This window comes from Procambarus clarkii, chromosome 65 (genome assembly GCF_040958095.1).
Source record: "Procambarus clarkii isolate CNS0578487 chromosome 65, FALCON_Pclarkii_2.0, whole genome shotgun sequence".
Classification (NCBI taxonomy): Eukaryota; Metazoa; Arthropoda; class Malacostraca; order Decapoda; family Cambaridae; genus Procambarus; species Procambarus clarkii.
In genome coordinates, this window is record NC_091214.1 from 8,573,936 (window position 1) to 8,597,700 (window position 23,765).

Genomic DNA, 23,765 nt, shown 5'->3' on the forward strand with positions numbered 1-23,765 from the left:
CAACATGACGAATGTGATGTTCCATATACAGATTATGAATTGGATGCAGCCCTCTCCAGGGGCAGTAGCACTGTTCCTGGTGAGGACGGTATCACCTATGATATTCTAAGACTCTTACATCGTGTACCCGGTAACCCATTATTAGAATTGTTTAATGCCTCGACTTCGAGTCGAGGGAGGGGGAAGACGTGTCGTGCGCGCTCCGTTAAAATCGTGACATCAACCGGGATTTCTTAGGACTACTGCCATGGATTACTGATTACAGACATAACAAAGTGCATAGTGACCCGCTGGAAAATTGAAAACAGTCATTTAAATGGAACTTTGTGTTAAATAGAGAATAAACAGGAGACCACGTGTGAGCCAGTGCACGAGGCTTTGTGTACATGCGTGTATGAGGAAAAAATAGTGAACGGTGATTCAGATTCGTGGAACAGTGAAGTGAAACGGGTATCACAACAACATATAAGTTGGAAGTGAAGGAAAATCGTGCATAGAATATTATGAATATAGAATACTAGAAATATAGAATAGTGGCAAGAGGCGGCATCAGTGGTTATAAATCGAGTAACTGGAAACTGGTGATATCAACCTGGGACAACAAGAGGTCACCTGTACTGACCGGGGGATCAGCTTCGCTACCCTACACTAAGTACCTGCCATAAAGTTTGAACAAAATAACATACCTAATATTACAAATATACGGTATACAGATAATATTATAAATATTGAATATATAAATATATACATATAATTTTATAAAGCGTTAAAAGGACTGACATCAACAAGTGATCCATACAGTGAACCACAAATACAACACAATACATCAGTCAATGGAGAGGTGTGGCAAGTGTTCGGGAGTACTGGGAAAACGTAACGTAGGCGTAACGTGTTGCATCTGTAACATAAGATTTCACCTTGGCTGTACAGAATTATCTTCAGGATGCACAAAGAGGCAAGGAATTTACTGGGTTTGCAAAGATGACAGATTAATGTTAGAGAACATAACTAAACTGATACTTAAATACTGATACTGATACTAAACTGATACTTAGCCCTTGCCAATATGGCTTCAGACCCAAAAAAAGCACTAACGATGCACTTATTAGTATGCTTAACTCGATTCATACAGCTCTTGATAAAAATGAGTTCTCTGTTGGGTTGTTTGTGGACCTGCGTAAAGCTTTTGACACTGTCAACCACCAAAACCTTCTTCTTAAATTACATCATTATGGAGTCAGAGGACACTCCCTACAATACCTCAAATCCTACCTTACTGACAGGCTCCAATATGTTTCTGTGAATAATACAATTTCTCCCACCCTACCCATTAACATTGGTGTTCCCCAGGGCAGCATACTTGGCCCTCTCCTCTTTCTCATCTACATTAATGACCTTCCAAATGCCTCCCAACACCTCAAACCAATTCTATTTGCTGACGACACAACCTTCATTTACTCCAGTCCTGATCCCCTTGCTCTAAATGCCACAGTAAATACTGAGCTAAATAAAGTCCATCTGTGGCTAACTGCCAACAAACTCACCCTTAACATTGACAAAACCTTTTATATTCTGTTTGGCAATAAATCCTCTAATCAAATAAATCTCAAAATAAACAATACCCAAATTTGTAACAAATTAGATGGCAAATTCCTTGGCATTCTCATTGACCACAAGCTTAATTTCCAGGGACACATTCTAAACATATCAAAAAAAGTTTCAAAAACTGTGGGCATTCTTTCTAAGATCAGATATTATGTACCACGCCCTGCCCTGGTGACTCTCTATTACTCCCTTATCTATCCATATCTCAACTATGGTATTTGTGCTTGGGGCTCTACTACCCAAAATCACTTACGTCCTCTAATTACTCAACACAAAGCTGCTATTAGAACAATATCCAATTCTGGCCCCAGACATCACTCGGTACCCCTACTTAAATCTCTGAATATGTTAGACATTAAGTCACTGCACATTCTCTCATGTGTATTATACATATATAAAACGCTAAACTATAATGCCAATCCTGATAGGCATAAGCTTCATAGAAGGTTGTATCAGAACCCATGAGCATCACACCAGAAATAAATACAGTTTTGATATTCCTAGAGTACGACTTAATCAAACTAGAAATGCTCTACAAATCAAGGGGCCCAGAATGTGGAATGACCTTCCCAACCATGTTAAAGACTGTACCTCTCTCAACCAGTTTAAGTTAAAAGCGAAGCTATACCTAATAAATTCCCTGTAATCTACCTTACCCTTCTATTGTCAACCAATGTCTGTTTTCTTCTTTAAAGAGCGCTGTTTGTCGACATAATTGTATTTGTGCTGCTTTTTCATCTATGTTTTCATTTCTTGTTTTCATCTACTCATTATGCTCAATTAGTATTAAGCTTGTCATTTAAGTTTATCATGCCCGAAACGCTTTGCGTAATAGTGGCTTTAGGCATTGTATGTACTAGCTATACCTATAGTTAAACAATCCTTGTAAATATTTATTGTATGTATGTACCTTACCTAAATAAAATTGTATTGTATTGTATTGTATTGTTGATGAAAAACATTCCCGAGTCAGAGATTATCATTCACAGACAAGCTACCAGTGATATATGCGGACTGGGAAAAGTCAACATTGGATAACGACCAAAACTCAGGAACAGATAGTTTAGAGAACCGCAGCAGTAGTGTGGAGGAAGAGTCTATTGTGGTACAAAATAACAGCAATATTGCAGAGTCAGGTAATATAAACGATGAGAGCAACAGTGAGACAGAGTGCATAAATGAAGGAATTGGGACGAAAAACGGAGATGGCTCCAATAAAGAGGTAGACAAGACAGACACAGATATAAATACCTTGAAAAACGCAAAACCGGAACACATTTGCAAATTCTATACTAAAGGAATATGCAAATATGGAAAAATAGGAGCAAAATGCCATTTTCTGCATCCTCGAAAATGCAGGAACATGTTGGCGAGGGGTACATGCCGTTTTGGAACAGAGTGTAGATACTTCCACCCTAAATTATGTAAATTTTCAATTAGGGACAAAAAATGCTACAATCTTCAGTGTCCGGAATTCCACGTGAGAGGTACACAGCGTTATAGACGGGAAGATCAATATGACACTACTGGAATTTTTTTAGAGGAAGGCAGAAACAGAGTAGTAAATATAAGAGAGAGGAACAGTCAGATGGAACCACTACAGGATTACAGAGGGGAAGAGAGATACCCACAAGACTGGAATTCAAATTATCAACAAGCACACAGGTGCTACACCACACAACACCCGTCCTACTACCAAAACTGGACGAATCACTTCCAAAACAACACACCCTGGACGCAAACACAGTGGCCTCCTTACCAGAGCCTCAGATATTAACACCAAGTAAGGCATCCAGCACTTCCACTAACACGATAACATCATTTATATTTGCCAACATCCAGGGTATAAAAACACGCAAAACCAACAAAGTTCAATTTATAGATGGTCTCCTTCATGAGGCAAATGCAGTGTTTGCAGCCCTAACAGAAACCCACACCAAGGACTACCATGTTGGTGAAATATGGATCTCAGAGTACAATCTTTTCAGATGTGATAGGAAACACCGGCTTCAGGGTGGGGTCAGCCTCTACATCAAAGACACACTCATCTGTACTGAGCTGCTAAACACCTCAAATGATATGGTGGAAGTGCTGATAATCAAAATAGAGATTCTAAATGTAGTTATTGTCCTTGTATATAAGTCACCGGAGGCAAACCCTCAGCAGTTTAAAGACCAACTAATGAAAATAGAACACTGCTTGGAAAACCTCACAAATCCAGCTTCGAACATCATCCTGCTTGGGGACTTCAACCTACGGCACCTGAAATGGAAGCACCTGGCTAATACAGTAATATCAGAAAGAATACCAGGAAGTAGCCTAAATGAACAGGCACATGCAAATGACCTGCTACGGATGTGCGATAGGTTTGCCTTAAACCAGCAAATAGTAGAACCAACTAGGAAGGAGAACACGCTGGACCTCATTTTCACAAACAATGATGAATTGATCAGGAACATAATGATTACAAATACCTGTTACTCAGATCACAACTTAATTGAAGTTATGACAACCATGGGGAGTAGACCTTCAAAACCAGTCCCGATTCCCGGTGGAGGAGATTTCAGCAAATTCAACTTCAATAATAAACAGATAAACTGGGGGCAAATAAACCAGGACTTCACAGAAATAAACTGGGAAGAACAGCTAGAAAATGCAAACCTGAACCAGTGCCTGGAAAAAATAAGCTCAGTAGCACTAGAAATATGTTCAAACCGCATACCTCTAAGAAAAAAGAGGAAGAGATGCAGATTGGAACGGGAACGTCGTTCCCTATATAGGCGAAGAAAACGAATCTCGGAACAACTTGAGAGTCGCACCTTATCTCAAGAACGGCGAAGAAGGTTAGGTAGAGAAATAGAAACAATTGAACGCAAGTTACAAGAATCATACAAAACCCAGGAGAGGCAAAGAGAGCAAAAGGCCATCAGTGAAATAGAGAGAAATCCGAAATATTTTTTCTCCTATGCAAAATCAAGATCAAAAACCACATCTAGTATCGGGCCCCTGGGAAAGGGAGATGGAACTTTCACCGATGACAACAAAGAAATGAGCGAGCTACTGAGGACGCAGTACGACTCTGTTTTCAGCGAGCCATTAAACGCACTAAAGATAGATAACCCAAATGAATTTTTCATGGATATGATACCAACATCAAATCATAAATCAGACGTCACCCTATCCCCACTGGATTTTGAAGAAGCCATAAACAGTATGCCTATGCACTCTGCACCAGGCCCGGATTCTTGGAACTCCATATTCATCAAGAACTGTAAAAAAACATTATCGCAGGCCCTCCACATTCTGTGGAGACAAAGCCTAGATACTGGCGTTATCCCTGATATACTAAAAACAGCAGAGATAGCACCACTTCATAAAGGAGGAAATAAGGCAGAGGCAAAAAATTACAGACCGATAGCACTAACATCGCACATCATAAAAATTTTTGAGAGAGTGCTAAGAAGTAAGATCACAAAATACATGGAATCACAGCATCTCCATAACCCCGGGCAACATGGTTTCAGAACAGGGAGCTCTTGCCTGTCGCAGTTGCTGGACCACTATGATATGGCATTAGATGCTATGGAAGACAAACAAAACGCTGATGTAATTTACACAGATTTCGCAAAAGCTTTTGATAAATGTGACCATGGCGTTATTGCACATAAAATGCGTTCAAAAGGAATTACCGGAAAAATAGGCAGATGGATCTACAATTTCCTGACCAACAGAACCCAATGTTTAATAGTCAACAAAATAAAATCCAGCCCATCAACCGTGAAGAGCTCAGTCCCCCAGTGGTACTGTGCTTGCTCCAATACTTTTTCTCATCCTCATATCGGACATAGACAAGAACACAACCTATAGCACTGTATCATCCTTTGCAGATGACACAAGGATCTTCATGAGAGTAGGCAACATAGAGGACACGGCAAACCTCCAATCAGATGTAGATCAGGTTTTTCTATGGGCTACAGAAAATAATATGGTGTTTAACGAAGATAAGTTCCAGCTCATGCGCTATGGAAAAAATGAAAATATAAAAACGGAAACCACGTACAAAACTCAGGCAAATCATAACATAGAACGAAAAGGCAATGTAAAGGATCTGGGTGTACTCATGTCGGAAGACCTTACCTTTAAAGAACACAATAAAGTAGCCGTCACAACTGCAAGAAAAATGACAGGTTGGATAACAAGAACTTTTCACACTAGAGATGCTATACCGATGTTGATACTTTTCAAAACGCTTGTGCTCTCTAGAGTGGAGTACGGCTGCACAATGACAGCCCCTTTCAAAGCTGGAGAAATTGCTGACCTGGAGAGCGTGCAGAGATCCTTTACTGCTAGAATCCACTCAGTAAAACATCTAAACTATTGGGACCGACTAAAGATCCTAAATCTGTACTCCCTTGAGCGCAGGCGGGAGAGATACATAATAATTTACACGTGGAAAATATTAGAGGGGCTGGTCCCAAACCTGCACACAGAAATAACATCACATGAGACCAGAAGACATGGCAGGATGTGCAGAATACCCCCGTTGAAAAGCGGAGGTGCAACAGGTACTCTGAGAGAGAACTCTATCAACATCAGAGGCCCGAGACTGTTCAACACGCTTCCGCTACACATAAGGGACATAACTGACAATCTCCTCACAGTGTTCAAGAGAGAACTGGATAAGCACCTCCAAAGGATACCTGATCAACCAGGCTGTGACTCATACGTCAGGCTGCGAGCAGCCGCGTCCAACAGCCTGGTTGATCAGTCCAGCAACCAGGAGGCCTGGTCGACGACCGGGCCGCGGGGACGCTAAGGCCCGGAAACACCTCAAGGTAACCTCAAGGTAAGGTATGCGAGTTGTCACTGGGCAGTTGCCAGTATCATGGACCACCAGTCTTACGGTACCTATACCAAAGTGGTGGCCAACCTGATGCTTTCAGTCCCATCTCACTGACCAGTTGCATGTGCAAAACCTCAGAGAGAATGGTGCTAAATAGATTATTGTATAGAGTTAAAGAGCACATGTCACCTGATATCAATGGTTTCACACATGGTAAAAGTGTACACAACTGTATCACAACCTTTTTTACTGTTCATGAAGATAAAAGGCACAAGTACACAACATTTCTTGATTTAAAAAATGCCTTTGATATTGCTAATAGGGAAGTGATTATGTATGAATTAGCGAGAATGGATATAGAGGGACATTTATTACAATGGATACGAGGCTATCTTACCAACCGGAAGTCCTCTGCGCTGTTCCAAGGCTACAAGAGTGAAACTAAAGTAATGCAACTAGTTTCTTTATCAGCCACCTCACCCTGTCAGAGTAAATGAGACAAATGTATGTGAATGCATGTGTGTGTGTGTGTGTATATATGTATGTATATGTGTGTGTGTGTATGTATATGTATGGGTATAAAGTATATATGGAAGCTGATCAGAATTACATTTCACCTTTGTGAATGTACATTAATGACACTATGTAAAAGACACATCTAACACTTTATGTAGGGCATACGTAAATCTGTGTATCTATGTATTTACGTATGTAGGTTAGCTTAGCATTTTAAAAGCACCGAATCACCTTCTGTGGTTGAGTGTTCAATAAACCCTTGAACTATATGTTTAACACTTCTCTAACCCTGTCCATGGAGGACAGAAGAAAATGTATATATTCTGGTTAGCATTATAAATGTGTGGCCACGTCTGTGGTAGAAAAAAAAATGCAACTAGGCACCCCACAAGGAGGAGTACTCAGTTCTACCTTGTTTAATGTTCTAATTAATGCTTTACTAAAATCAATCCCAACTAGTCCGGTAAACATCACTATCAGCTATGCAGATGACATCCTTGTGCATACTAAAACCCACCACGAAATGCAAACAGTCTTAAATTGTATACATACAGCTTGTGAGAGCCTTGGTCTTGTAATCAACGCTGCTAAAACTAAGGTATTTAACAGACAAATTGGCAACCGCAAAAGTGGACCACGAAAACTTAAGATAGACAACATACCAATAGACTATGTCTCTTCTTTCAAATACCTTGGAGTCTCTGTCCCTTGTACCTCAACTGCAGTCAATAAGTTACATCAACAATGTAGAGACAGACTCAAGGCTCTCAGAACTGTAGTGGGGTACAGCCCGAAATATGGTGTTAATATTAGAATAGCACGAATATTTAGCGTATATAAGGTCTCTGATAGACTATCATGCACCAGCTTTGGTCCTGCAAAATGGCAAAAGTATTGATAGACTGGAAAAAATGCAAAATGAAGCACTCAGAATTATACTTGGCTGTCCTATAACTACCAAAGTTCTCAACATGCGGAAAGAATTAAATATACTTAGCATTAGAGAGAGAATATTTGAAATTAATCTTATGATGGGACTAAAGCTTCTGCGTGATAACAAAAACAGCATTGTGTCAGTTGCACTGTTAGAACACATACGAAATAGAACTAGCGAGTCTAAATGGATTCAAAGAACAGCCACTCATATTAATTTATTTAATTTTAAAATGATGGGACTGCACGATGTATATACAGATGAAAGAGTACAGCACTTCCTCCACCCTGGCAGATAGAACCTTTTGACATCCTGACCCCTGCATACCCCACCAAGAAACTAATCACAAACAACCCTCATGCTCAGCTTGCTGCTAAATTAAGCACCATAGAACACATTCACAATATACAAGCTGAAAACAACATTGCACAGACCATATACACTGACGGATCACTCAATACAGCTACAGGGAGGGCAGGAAGTGCTGTTATTGCTCATCAGCCCGATGGCAGCACAATTCAAAGAAATATCCGAATTAGTAACTGGGCGTCCACAATGCAAGCCGAGTTGGTAGCGATACTGGTAGCACTCGAAATTATTGACAACACTGAAGTAGACAGCTTAAATGTTCCTGACTCCCTTTCCTCACTACAAGCAATAAACAGTTTGCAGTCAAGAAATAACGTGCTTGTCTTGGAAGCTAGACGTAGATATATAAGAATACTTAGCAAGAGGGTAAATATAAAAATGTTGTGGATCCTGAATCTAGGTCCTGCTGGTATCAACCAGTGTATTGTGAGGACTAATAATAAACAAAAGCTCCCCTATGACTCTGTAATATCCCCATTGGTCAAACTATTATGTATTAGCGATAAGACCTACTATTAATGTATGATGACTTACTGTAAATATGTAGCTCTTGTAATAGCACTTTCTCTGTAACTAGCTGACATTGCAACTATAAGGTGTGAAGGATAGATGAAATTGTTTATGTAATAATCTAAGATGAGGTCTGATAAAGACCTTTTGTTCCCTCTGTAATGCTTTTGCGCTACCGCTCACAGGATGAGTATGGGGTGCACAATAAACTAGCCGCCTTCGGCGGCAACAATCAAACACACACAGACATAAAAGACATTAGTGTCTTTAGGTACTGTATGTACTAGCTCTATCTATAAATCGATCTTTATGTTTGTAAAACAACTATGTATGCACTTTTCCAGAAAAAAAAGAAAAAAAAAATTGTAACAATGTTTTTAACGTCCGAAATGCTGTACATACTATTGGCTTTACATGAATTGTAAACACATTTTTTTTTTTAGATATATACAAGAGTTGTTACATTCTTGTACATAATGCTATGCGCTCTCATTAACCCAGAGTAACTTCTTGTATACATAAATAAATAATAAATAAATGAATAAATAAGTGAATAAATAAATAAATATATAAATAAACAAATAAATATATCAATAAACGTTAAATAATTATGTTGGAGTGAAAATCTGGCAGCGTCGGGACACGTTCGTTAATGTTGTGTGTAGAGGCGACGGCGGCTGCTCCCTCCAGGTACCCGCACCCCCTCTCTCACTGCTCCCTCCAGGTACCCGCACCCCTCTCTCACTGCTCCCTCCAGGTACCCGCACCCCTCTCTCACTGCTCCCTCCAGGTACCCGCACCCCTCTCTCACTGCTCCCTCCAGGTACCCGCACCCCCTCTCTCACTGCTCCCTCCAGGTACCCGCACCCCTCTCTCACTGCTCCCTCCAGGTACCCGCACCCCTCTCTCACTGCTCCCTCCAGGTACCCGCACCCCTCTCTCACTGCTCCCTCCAGGTACCCGCACCCCTCTCTCACTGCCCCCTCCAGGTACCCGCACCCCTCTCTCACTGCTCCCTCCAGGTACCCGCACCCCTCTCTCACTGCTCCCTCCAGGTACCCGCACCCCTCTCTCACTGCTCCCTCCAGGTACCCGCACCCCTCTCTCACTGCCCCCTCCAGGTACCCGCACCCCTCTCTCGCTGCCCCCTCCAGGTACCCGCACCCCTCTCTCGCTGCCCCCTCCAGGTACCCGCACCCCTCTCTCACTGCTCCCTCCAGGTACCCGCACCCCTCTCTCACTGCTCCCTCCAGGTACCTGCACCCCTCTCTCACTGCTCCCTCCAGGTACCCGCACCCCTCTCTCACTGCTCCCTCCAGGTACCTGCACCCCTCTCTCACTGCTCCCTCCAGGTACCTGCACCCCTCTCTCGCTGCCCCCTTCCAGGTACCCGCACCCCTCTCTCACTGCTCCCTCCAGGTACCTGCACCCCTCTCTCACTGCTCCCTCCAGGTACCCACACCCCTCTCTCACTGCTCCCTCCAGGTACCCGCACCCCTCTCTCACTGCCCCCTCCAGGTACCCGCACCCCTCTCTCACTGCTCCCTCCAGGTACCCGCACCCCTCTCTCACTGCTCCCTCCAGGTACCCGCACCCCTCTCTCACTGCTCCCTCCAGGTACCCGCACCCCTCTCTCACTGCTCCCTCCAGGTACCCGCACCCCCTCTCTCACTGCTCCCTCCAGGTACCCGCACCCCTCTCTCACTGCTCCCTCCAGGTACCCACACCCCTCTCTCACTGCTCCCTCCAGGTACCCGCACCCCCTCTCTCACCGCTCCCTCCAGGTACCCGCACCCCTCTCTCACCGCTCCCTCCAGGTACCCGCACCCCCTCTCTCACCGCTCCCTCCAGGTACCCGCACCCCTCTCTCACCGCTCCCTCCAGGTACCCGCACCCCCTCTCTCACCGCTCCCTCCAGGTACCCGCACCCCTCTCTCACCGCTCCCTCCAGGTACCCGCACCCCTCTCTCACTGCTCCCTCCAGGTACCCGCACCCCCTCTCTCACTGCTCCCTCCAGGTACCCGCACCCCTCTCTCACTGCTCCCTCCAGGTACCCGCACCCCTCTCTCACTGCTCCCTCCAGGTACCCGCACCCCTCTCTCACTGCTCCCTCCAGGTACCCGCACCCCTCTCTCACTGCTCCCTCCAGGTACCCGCACCCCCTCTCACTGCTCCCTCCAGGTACCCGCACCCCCTCTCTCACTGCTCCCTCCAGGTACCCGCACCCCCTCTCTCACTGCTCCCTCCAGGTACCCGCACCCCCTCTCTCACTGCTCCCTCCAGGTACCCGCACCCCTCTCTCACTGCTCCCTCCAGGTACCCGCACCCCTCTCTCACTGCTCCCTCCAGGTACCCGCACCCCCTCTCTCACTGCTCCCTCCAGGTACCCGCACCCCTCTCTCACTGCTCCCTGCAGGTACCTACTCCCTGCTCCTACTCTTGCTTCATTTCTCTTATCTGGCCAGTCAGTCAGCCAGCCAGCCTGATATTTAGGCAGTCAGTCAGTCAGCTTGCCTGATATTTAGGTAGTCAGTCAGCCAGCCAGCCAGCCTGATATTTAGGCAGTCAGTCAGTCAGCTTGCCTGATATTTAGGTAGTCAGTCAGTCAGCTTGCCTGATATTTAGGCAGTCAGTCAGTCAGCTTGCCTGATATTTAGGCAGTCAGTCAGTCAGCTTGCCTGCCTGATATTTAGGCAGTCAGTCAGTCAGCCAGCCTGCCTGATATTTAGGCAGTCAGTCAGTCAGCCAGCCTGCCTGATATTTAGGCAGTCAGTCAGTCAGCCAGCCTGCCTGATATTTAGGCAGTCAGTCAGTCAGCCAGCCTGCCTGATATTTAGGCAGTCAGTCAGTCAGCCAGCCTGCCTGATATTTAGGCAGTCAGTCAGTCAGCCAGCCTGCCTGATATTTAGGCAGTCAGTCAGTCAGTCAGCCTGCCTGATATTTAGGCAGTCAGTCAGCCAGCCTGCCTGATATTTAGGCAGTCAGTCAGTCAGTCAGCCTGCCTGATATTTAGGCAGTCAGTCAGTCAGCCAGCCTGCCTGATATTTAGGCAGTCAGTCAGTCAGTCAGCCAGCCTGCCTGATATTTAGGCAGTCAGTCAGTCAGCCAGCCTGCCTGATATTTAGGCAGTCAGTCAGTCAGCCAGCCTGCCTGATATTTAGGCAGTCAGTCAGTCAGTCAGCCTGCCTGATATTTAGGCAGTCAGTCAGCCAGCCTGCCTGATATTTAGGCAGTCAGTCAGTCAGTCAGCCAGCCTGCCTGATATTTAGGCAGTCAGTCAGTCAGCCAGCCTGCCTGATATTTAGGCAGTCGGTCAGTCAGTCAGCCAGCCTGCCTGATATTTAGGCAGTCGGTCAGTCAGCCAGCTAGCCTGCCTGATATTTAGGCAGTCAGTCAGTCAGCCAGCCAGCCTGCCTGATATTTAGGCAGTCAATCAGTCAGTCAGTCAGCCTGCCTGATATTTAGGCAGTCAATCAGTCAGTCAGTCAGCCTGCCTGATATTTAGGCAGTCAGTCAGTCAGTCAGCCAGCCTGCCTGCCTGATATTTAGTCAGTCAGTCAGTCAGTCAGCCTGCCTGCCTGATATTTAGGCAGTCAGTCAGCCTGCCTGCCTGATATTTAGGCAGTCAGTCAGCCTGCCTGCCTGATATTTAGGCAGTCAGTCAGCCTGCCTGCCTGATATTTAGGCAGTCAGTCAGCCTGCCTGCCTGATATTTAGGCAGTCAGTCAGCCTGCCTGCCTGATATTTAGGCAGTCAGTCAGCCTGCCTGCCTGATATTTAGGCAGTCAGTCAGCCTGCCTGCCTGATATTTAGGCAGTCAGTCAGCCTGCCTGCCTGATATTTAGGCAGTCAGTCAGCCTGCCTGCCTGATATTTAGGCAGTCAGTCAGCCTGCCTGCCTGATATTTAGGCAGTCAGTCAGCCTGCCTGCCTGATATTTAGGCAGTCAGTCAGCCTGCCTGCCTGATATTTAGGCAGTCAGTCAGCCTGCCTGCCTGATATTTAGGCAGTCAGTCAGCCTGCCTGCCTGATATTTAGGCAGTCAGTCAGCCTGCCTGCCTGATATTTAGGCAGTCAGTCAGCCTGCCTGCCTGATATTTAGGCAGTCAGTCAGCCTGCCTGCCTGATATTTAGGCAGTCAGTCAGCCTGCCTGCCTGATATTTAGGCAGTCAGTCACTCAGTCAGTCAGCCAGCCTGCCTGATATTTAGGCAGGCAGTCAGTCAGTCAGTCAGCCTGCCTGATATTTAGGCAGTCAGCCAGCCAGCCTGCCTGATATTTAGGCAGTCAGTCAATCAGTCAGTCAGCCAGCCAGCCAGCCAGCCTGCCTGATATTTAGGCAGTCAGTCAGTCAGCCTGCCTGATATTTAGGCAGTCAGTCAGTCAGCCTGCCTGATATTTAGGCAGTCAGTCAGTCAGCCAGCCAGCCAGCCTGATATTTAGGCAGTCAGTCAGTCAGCCAGCCAGCCAGCCTGCCTGATATTTAGGCAGTCAGTCAATCGGCCAGCCTGCCTGATATTTAGGCAGTCAGTTAGCCAGCCTGCCTGATATTTAGGCAATCAGTCAGTCAGTCAGCCAGCCTGCCTGATATTTAGGCAGCCAGTCAGCCAGCCTGCCTGTTATTTAGGCAGTCAGTCAGTCAGCCTGCCTGATATTTAGGCAGTTAGTCAGTCAGCCAGCCTGCCTGATATTTAGGCAGTTAGTCAGTCAGCCAGCCTGCCTGATATTTAGGCAGTCAGTCAGCCAGCCTGCCTGATATTTAGGCAGTCAGTCAGTCAGCCAGCCTGCCTGATATTTAGGCAGTCAGTCAGTCAGCCAGCCTGCCTGATATTTAGGCAGTCAGTCAGTCAGTCAGTCAGCCAGCCTGCCTGATATTTAGGCAGTCAGTCAGTCAGTCAGCCAGCCTGCCTGATATTTAGGCAGTCAGTCAGTCAGCCAGCCTGCCTGATATTTAGGCAGTCAGTCAGCCAGCCAGCCTGCCTGATATTTAGGCAGTCAGTCAATCAGTCAGCCAGCCTGCCTGATATTTAGGCAGGCAATCAGTCAGTCAGTCAGCCAGCCTGCCTGATATTTAGGCAGTCAGTCAGTCAGTCAGCCAGCCTGCCTGCCTGATATTTAGGCAGCCAGTTAGTCAATCAGCCAGTCTGCCTGATATTTTGGCAGCCAGTCAGCTAGTCTGCCTGATATTTAGGCAGTCAGCCAGCCAGCCTGCCTGATATTTAGGCAGTCAGTCAGTCAGCCAGCCTGCCTGATATTTAGGCAGTCAGTCAGTCAGCCAGCCTGCCTGATATTTAGGCAGTCAGTCAGCCAACCTGCCTGATATTTAGGCAGTCAGTCAGTCAGCCAGCCTGCCTGGTATTTAGGCAGTCAGTCAGTCAGCCAGCCTGCCTGATATTTAGGCAGGCAGTCAGTCAGTCAGTCAGTCAGCCAGCCAGCCAGCCTGCCTGATATTTAGGCAGTCAGTCAGTCAGTCAGCCAGCCTGCCTGATATTTAGGCAGTCAGTCAGTCAGCCAGCCTGCCTGCCTGATATTTAGGCAGTCAGTCAGCCAGCCTGCCTGCCTGATATTTAGGCAGTCAGTCAGCCAGCCTGCCTGCCTGATATTTAGGCAGTCAGTCAGCCAGCCTGCCTGCCTGATATTTAGGCAGTCAGTCAGCCAGCCTGCCTGCCTGATATTTAGGCAGTCAGTCAGCCAGCCTTCCTGCCTGATATTTAGGCAGTCAGTCAGCCTGCCTGCCTGATATTTAGGCAGTCAGTCAGTCAGCCAGCCTGCCTGATATTTAGGCCTTCCTTTTGGCTCAACAGCCTGCCTGTCATTGCATGTGAAATCACCACAACAATTTTACTTTTCATCACTCTAGGTTTTCATGAAATTTGGTAATATGATAGAGGACTCAAAGTAATTTACTTTCGTATTATGGAAAATTTATGAACTCGTTTATTGTGGAAAAATTGTAGCACTCAGTGATGCATTGCAAATTTGACAAATATATTCAGCATTAGTGCTAATGTGATAAAAAATATACACACTTTTTGCATACAAATTCAATAACAACAAAAATGTCGTAACTTTGCTTCTAATTAAAGTAGAACCTTCCTATTATGTCTGTTTTGAATCAAAGGAATCATTGTTTTCATTAAAATAGATTAACATTAAATATGGAATTTTTTCATTTGAAGATCACATACTTTATTCTTTGTTTTTTGACCTTGAATATATAAAAATGTGTATTGCTAATTTCATGGTAAAAAATGTTATACAGTTAAATGTGCTCGCTCTCTGGTACTGAATAAATTTCATTTTGGGATGGCTTTGGGACTGGGAGTAAAAAAATAAGGAAAGTAGCATACCTCACATGCATTGAAATAATTTAGCATTTATTTATGGAAATAATAACCATATTGGAGAATGAAGTATATTGTCATACAACTTTGAGGAAAACTTAGAATCATAATAAGTTAGTGTGTTCTCTCCTGCAGCACTTCTTCCGAGCTACGAGTGTCCGCAGCAGTTAACGTGAAAGTTCCCCAGTTGCAGTCTGTCGATCAACCATAGCGAGAACGTGTTCTATCGGAATGTTGATTAAGTATGGCTGGCGAGGATACACCTGATGGAGATGGGCCATTGTAATGTAAGAAACTAATCAGGCTCTCCTGTGATGTAGCATTGGAGGCACAAGCTTAAACCCCCCCCCTTGCATCACTACTACCCTTGCAGTACCCCCACTCACCACATGTCTTCATTTACATTCCTTCAGGTTAGCATGACTCTTTATTTTCTTTGTTTTAACCCTTAAACTGCGCAACGTTATAAATTGCACATCACGTCATATGACGTGTTGGAGTGCTATGCAAGATTTAAACGGCCCGCGGATACACAGGGTTCACCACACCTTCATCAGGGCTCTTGTAAACAGACACCATTTTTTAAAAACTCATGGGCCAAATTCCCGGGTGTGAGGGCCTCGGTATTGAGTTAGCCACCATGCCTGATGCACACAGCATGAGCTTACAGGATTGCTGTTCAGCTTGTGACCACAGCATTGCCTAAAAATGCCATAATATATATGTTCATGCTATTATTTAGTGATGATATTATTACAGAAGACCCCTGACTGTGATAAAAATGACCAGGATTCTGATAATAGCAGGATTGTTGTAATAATTAGCACTGTAGTGGGAGGAGTAATCTTGGTGGGGAGGGAGGTAGCATTGTCTGCTGACTCTGTGTGACCACCTTTTACTGTCTGGACTCACTATACCAGCTTAGTTGTTCGCTATGGTGAACAAAACATGCAGATACTTATATATAACATCTGTATATAGTGAATAAAAGCAAAAACAGTATTGTGGGAGGAGAATGGTGGCGAGTCTGGTGAGGTGAGGGAGGGAGGAAGTAGCAGCCAGTGGCGGGCTGCCATTGGCTGCCACTGCCACTCAGCATACCAACTTAGTTGTTTGTTATGGTGAACACGTATGTAGATAATTATATATAACGTGTATATACAGTGTAATAACAGCAAAAGGAGTGTGGGGGAGAAGCCATTTTGGTGATGGGTGTGGCAACATCTGCATGATTGGTCATGTTGGTAGGGGTGGCCACTATGCTCTTTGGGCACTATACCAACAAATACAAATATTTATTCAGGTAAAGTACATACATACAAGGTGAGATAAAAAATTTGATGGATTTATAGATAGAGCTAGTACATACAATGCCTAAAGCCACTATTACGCAAAGCGTTTTGGGCAGGAAAAACACTCAAGACTAAAACTTAATACTAATTGAGATTAAAGTATAAATTGTGTTGAGAAAATAAAAAAAACAAAAATGAAAAAAAGGAGGGGAAACATGGCAGAAAAAATAGCAAAAATACAATTTGGTCAACAAACAGCATTATTTAAAATAGTAGACATGGGTTGACATTTTGGGGGTGAGGTAGGTTACATGGAATTAATTAGGTAGTACTTAGTTTTTATCTTAAACAAGTTGGGAGAGGTACAGTCTTTAACATAATTGGGAGGTCATTCCACATTCGAGGTCCCTTGATTTGTAAAGAATTTCTAGTTTGATTATGTCATACTCTTGGAATATCAAATAGGTATTTGTTTCTGGTGTGGTGTTCATCGGCTTAGTTGAACAGTTATGGTGAACAGAACATGTAGATACTTATATATATTGTGTGTGAATATAGGGTAATAACACCACAAACAGCATTGTTGGGGGTGAAACTTTAGTGTGTCTGACCTTGAATGTGTGAGGGAGGCAGCCGCCAGCTGACTGTATGTAGCGACGTCTCATAGTGCCTGAACTAACTAAATCAGCTTAGTTGTACAGTTGTGGTGAACAAAACATGTAGATACTTATATATAATGTGTGTGAATATAGTGTAATAACACCACAAACAGTATTGTTGGGGGAGATATTTTAGTGTGTCTGACCTTGAATGTGCGAGGGAGGCAGTCGCTAGCTCACTGTATGTAGCGACGTCTCATAGTGCCTGAACTAACTAAATCAGCTTAGTTGTACAGTTGTGGTGAACAAAACATGTAGATACTTATATATAATGTCTGTATATAGTGAATAAATGCAAAAACAGTATGGTGGGAGGAGAATGGGAGAGTGAGGTTTTGAGGGAGTGAGTGGCAGCAAGTGGCTGGCGAGTGGTCACTCCGCATTGCTTTTTGACTCATAATAGCAACTTAGTGGTTCGTTATGGTGAACAAAACATGCAGATACTTATATATAACCTGTGTATATAGTGTAATAACCGACAAAGTATTTGTTCGCTTTTTGATGAACATAAAAATTTAATTAACAATATGCACACCATAATTTTTGAGTACAGCAATAATTCACACATTTTATTATGTTGTTGAATATGACCGAAAAGGTAAGATTAGTAATTTTTACACGAATCTTCTCAATATTTCTTATGTTTTTCTTCACTGTCGGTGATAATAAAAATAAAAATTCTCCGAAATTCATTTTTTAATTGTCTGACGCCTGAACGCATTTTGTAATTCGTATTACATTTTCAAAGATTTAATTTACATACAAATTCTTCGTACTTATACTCTATTGGATGAGGTGAAACTCAAGTTGAGTTTCACGTACAAGATGGAGAACAATGGGAAGCTGCCCTTTTTGGATGTAACAGTCACGGAAAGGAGCAGAGGCTTCCATACTGCAGTCTACACCAAAGAAACAAACATAGGAATGTGCCTCAATGCCAATAGTGACTGCCCAGACAGGTACAAGAGAAGTGTTGTCAATGCTTACGTCGGCTGTGCTCTAAGCCACAGCTCAGGATGGAAAGAAGTCGATGAAGAACTCTGTAGGGTAAGGCAACAACGTCAACAACGTTTTCTCTAGCGGTTTCGTTAAAGACATCATAAAAAGAAAGGTAAAATGCCATGCAACTTCTGAAGAGTCAACCAACACAACACTTGTACCCCCAATTAGACTATTTTACAGGAACTTCTTTTCGACGGCTCATAAAACGGAGGAAAGGGTCCTGAAAGATATTGTTGATAGGAACGTCATCCCTACAGACAAAAATCTGAAAATACAATTGATAATTTATTATAAAACCAAAAAAGCGGCCAATCTATTCATGAAAAACTCGCCAGACACCAAGTAGAACGCCTTGAAGGAGACCAACCTTTAAATGCCCACTTGGGGACTGTAAGTCCCAAAGAACTCAATATATAGGCAAGACAACAACGTCTCTTTTTAGGCGACTAACAATGCATAAGCAACAGGGAGCCATCAAGGAACACATAATGTCTTCTCACATCCAGACCATCACCAGAGAAATCTTAACAAACAACACAGAAATCATCGATAGGTATGGCAATAGCAGGCGGCTTGACATCAGCGAGGCACTACATATCAAAAAGTCAACACCAGCAATCAACAGCCAATTAATGCACAATTATATTCTATCTACTTCAAGACCCCGAACCAATATGGAAGCAGCAAGAGGAAGTATGGGCCAATAGACCTTCTGCAGTTATTTCCATTCATATGTTCACTTATCCAATTTATACCCATTGTTTCGTGTTCTGTTTTGTGTTTGTCACCTCACCCAAAACTTTTATACCATATCACCTCATCCAATAGCGTATAAGAATGAAGAATTTGTGTGTAAATTAAGTCTTTGAAAATGTAATACGAATTACGAAAAGCGTTCAGGAGTCAGACAATTAAAAATGAATTTTGGAGAATTATTTTTATTATACCACCGACAGTGAAGAAAAACATAAGAAATATTGAGAAGATTCGTGTTAGAATTATTAATCTTACCTTTTCGGTCATATTCAACAACATATGTTTACAAGAAAAAATATATATTTTTTTTTTGGTGTGCGCCTGTGGGTTACAAATGCTAATTAGCCCTGAGCAACACAAGGGTTAACCATGGTTTTGTTTACCAACTGAATTCACTTCAGGTAAATCAATGACCACAAACACTCTAGTGGCCTCAATGAGGACAAGAAGCTGGCAGCTTGTCAAAGGTTCCCTCATTTGTCCTGATGATTTTTTCAAATTCAAGCTGGATTTTCAAATTCAACAGAGTTTTGCCAATTACGACTTTTGTGGGTAGGTGGTTCCATGGGTTTATAACCCTATGGGTGAAAAAGCATCTCCTGATTTCAGTCCTATGTTGTGGCTTGTTGAGCTTGAAACTGTTGTTCCTTGTTTGCGTTACATGTGACCTTTTGAAGAGTTGTCTGGTTCAACATCGTCCAAATTGTTCAGTATTTTGAATGTTTGTTTCAATGAGATTAGCCCTGTCATGCCTGGTTTACAGTGTTAGCCCTGTGGCCCTTCACTGTTCCTGGTGTGAGAGTTGACTTGGTTCTGGAATGATTTTTGTTGCCTGGTGTTGAACTTTCTCCAATGCAGGTGTTTTTCCTGTAGATAATAATAATACTTTAATAATAATAATAATAATACTTTATTTGGGTAAAAGTACATACATACAAAATAAGTTACAACCAGAAAGTTGGATTTCTAGATAGAGCTAGTATATACTGTGCCTAAAGTCACTAATACGCACAGCATTTCATGCCAAAGTGAGGATAAAGCTTAAAACTAAGACTTGAAACTAACTGAAGCAAAAGCATGAAAATGAACTGGAGTAGAAAAAAAAGAATGACAATAATTGCATGTTGAATGGAACAGCAGAAATTGCAACAGAACAGCAAATATAAATTTTAACTAAATAAACAGATGGACTACAGTTTTCTTTCAATTTATATATCGCAGATATTAGCAGTTTTCCAAGTTAGTCTTACAAGAGTTATTACATTCTTATAAAGCCACTGTTACGCATGGCATTTCGGGCAGGTCCTTAATCTCAATTTTCCCCTAAATACGACCTGTCAAATCATTTAACAACCAGGTTCCCATTCACTGCTGGGTGAACACAGGCTACAGTTAAGGATTGGTGCCCAGTCAACCCTCCCTGGTCAGGATACAAACCTAGGCCAAAGTGATCACAAAGCGCCGGGTGTGTGCTTTACCACTGCGGGAACTGCATTAATCCTTACAGGTTATCATTAATCACTTTAATGTTTGATAATAGCAAGACATAGGTTGGCATTTTGGAGGTTAGGTAGGTTGCATTGAGTTTATTAGTTTTTTTTTTTTTTTTTTTTTTTTTTTTTGGTGAAGAGGAAGGAGAGGCAAAGGTGAAGGGAAGTTTAGAAGTGGGAAATACAGTGAGAGGTAGGAAAGCAGGCGGGCTGTTCTACTGTACTTAGTTTTTCTCTTAACCTGGTTATGAGAGGGGCAGGCAAGGCATTGATGTGATTGGGAAGGTCATTCAACATTTTGGGACTTGCATTTGCAGATCATTTCTAGTTTTGTTAAGTTGCACTCTTCGAATACCAAATAGATATTTGTTTCTAGTGTGGTGCCCATGGAGTTCTGTTATAGCCCTCGAGGAAGCATTTAAGGTCAGGATTAGCATTACAGTTCAGAGTTTTATATATATATATATATATATATATATATATATATATATATATATATATATATATATATATATATATATATATATATTTATATATGTCGTACCTAATAGCCAGAACGCACTTCTCAGCCTACTATTCAAGGCCCGATTTGCCTAATAAGCCAAGTTTTCATGAATTAATGTTTTTTCGTCTACCTAACCTACCTAACCTAACCTAACCTAGCTTTTTTTGGCTACCTAACCTAACCTTACCTATAAATATAAGTTAGGTTAGGTTAGGTAGGGTTGGTTAGGTTCGGTCATATATCTACGTTAATTTTAACTCCAATAAAAAAAATTGACCTCATACATAGAGAAAAGGGTTGCTTTATCATTTCATAAGAAAAAAATTATAGTAAATATATTAATTCAGGAAAACTTGGCTTATTAGGCAAATCGGGCCTTGAATAGTAGGCTGAGAAGTGAGTTCTGGCTACTAGGTACGACATATATATTTATATATATATATATATATATATGTCGTACCTAATAGCCAGAACGCACTTCTCAGCCTACTATTCAAGGCCCGATTTGCCTAATAAGCCAAGTTTTCATGAATTAATGTTTTTTCGTCTACCTAACCTACCTAACCTAACCTAACCTAGCTTTTTTTGGCTACCTAACCTAACCTTACCTATAAATATAGGTTAGGTTAGGTTAGGTAGGGTTGGTTAGGTTCGGTCATATATCTACGTTAATTTTAACTCCAATAAAAAAAAATTGACCTCATACATAGAGAAAAGGGTTGCTTTATCATTTCATGAGAAAAAAATTATAGTAAATATATTAATTCAGGAAAACTAGGCTTATTAGGCAAATCGGGCCTTGAATAGTAGGCTGAGAAGTGAGTTCTGGCTACTAGGTACGACATATATATATATATATATATATATATATATATATATATATATATATATATATATATATATATATATTTATATATATATATATATATATATATTTATATATATATATATATATATATATATATATATATATATTTATATATATATATATATATATATATATATATATATATATATATATATATATATATATATATATATATATATATATATATATATATATATATATATATATGAATGAAAACTCACACCCCAGAAGTGACTCGAACCCATACTCCCAGAAGCAACGCAACTGGTAACTACAGGGCGCCTTAATCCGCTTGACCATCACGGCCGTCAAAAGGAAGTGATAGCCGAGGCTATTTGAGCCACTTCCCCGACGGCAACTCGGATGGTAATCTTGGGCATAGCATTTCACCAAATCACCTCATTCTTTGGGGCACACGTGAGGAACACAAATGCGAACAAGCCTGAATGGTCCCCAGGACTATATGCGAATGAAAACTCACACCCCAGAAGTGACTCGAACCCATACTCCCAGAAGCAACGCAACTGGTAACTACAGGGCGCCTTAATCCGCTTGACCATCACGGCCGTCAAAAGGAAGTGATAGCCGAGGCTATTTGAGCCACTTCCCCGACGGCAACTCGGATGGTAATCTTGGGCATAGCATTTCACCAAATCACCTCATTCTTTGGGGCACACGTGAGGAACACAAATGCGAACAAGCCTGAATGGTCCCCAGGACTATATGCGAATGAAAACTCACACCCCAGAAGTGACTCGAACCCATACTCCCAGAAGCAACGCAACTGGTAACTACAGGGCGTAGTTACCAGTTACTTACCAGTTACCAGTTACCAGTTACGTAGTTACGGTAACTACACCATCCGAGTTGCCGTCGGGGAAGTGGCTCAAATAGCCTCGGCTATCACTTCCTTTTGACGGCCGTGATGGTCAAGCGGATTAAGGCGCCCTGTAGTTACCAGTTGCGTTGCTTCTGGGAGTATGGGTTCGAGTCACTTCTGGGGTGTGAGTTTTCATTCGCATATAGTCCTGGGGACCATTCAGGCTTGTTCGCATTTGTGTTCCTCACGTGTGCCCCAAAGAATGAGGTGATTTGGTGAAATGCTATGCCCAAGATTACCATCCGAGTTGCCGTCGGGGAAGTGGCTCAAATAGCCTCGGCTATCACTTCCTTTTGACGGCCGTGATGGTCAAGCGGATTAAGGCGCCCTGTAGTTACCAGTTGCGTTGCTTCTGGGAGTATGGGTTCGAGTCACTTCTGGGGTGTGAGTTTTCATTCGCATATAGTCCTGGGGACCATTCAGGCTTGTTCGCATATATATATATATATATATATATATATATATATATATATATATATATATATATATATTTATATATATGTCGTACCTAATAGCCAGAACGCACTTCTCAGCCTATTATTCAAGGCCCGATTTGCCTAATAAGCCAAGTTTTCATGAATTAATGTTTTTTCGTCTACCTAACCTACCTAACCTAACCTAACCTAGCTTTTTTTGGCTACCTAACCTAACCTTACCTATAAATATAGGTTAGGTTAGGTTAGGTAGGGTTGGTTAGGTTCGGTCATATATCTACGTTAATTTTAACTCCAATAAAAAAAAATTGACCTCATACATAGAGAAAAGGGTTGCTTTATCATTTCATAAGAAAAAAATTATAATAGATATATTAATTCAGGAAAACTTGGCTTATTAGGCAAATCGGGCCTTGAATAGTAGGCTGAGAAGTGAGTTCTGGCTACTAGGTACGACATATATATATATATATATATATATATATATATATATATATATATATATATATATATATATATATATATATATATATATATATATATATATATATTTATATATATATATATATATATATTTATATATATATATATATATATATATATATATATATATATATACAGAGCACCACTTGGTTTCCGAACCCCTTGGGGACGAGACCCGTCGGTTAACATGTAAGTTCGTATACGAGAAATAGAGGGGAAAAAATAAACTAGAAATGTAAAAAGAAATTTTTCCGAAAAAATTTACGAAAAAACTCT

At 42.3% G+C, this 23,765-nt stretch overlaps 1 protein-coding gene across 4 annotated transcripts in view; it reads left to right on the forward strand.

The window, feature by feature from the left end:
• Positions 1-9,403: 9,403 nt before the first annotated feature.
• LOC123770978 (uncharacterized) overlaps positions 9,404-23,765 on the forward strand; it is a 101,832-nt gene continuing 87,470 nt past the window's right edge. The window contains exons 1-2 of one of the 4 annotated variants that reach the window (XM_069309412.1): positions 9,404-9,467; positions 15,256-15,533. The gene's annotated coding sequence lies outside the window, so the exon portion shown is untranslated. Of the gene's footprint in view, positions 9,468-11,094; positions 11,162-15,255; positions 15,534-23,765 lie in introns of those variants that run through there. The other 3 variants (XM_045763140.2, XM_069309410.1, XM_069309411.1) reach the window with 3 other exon arrangements.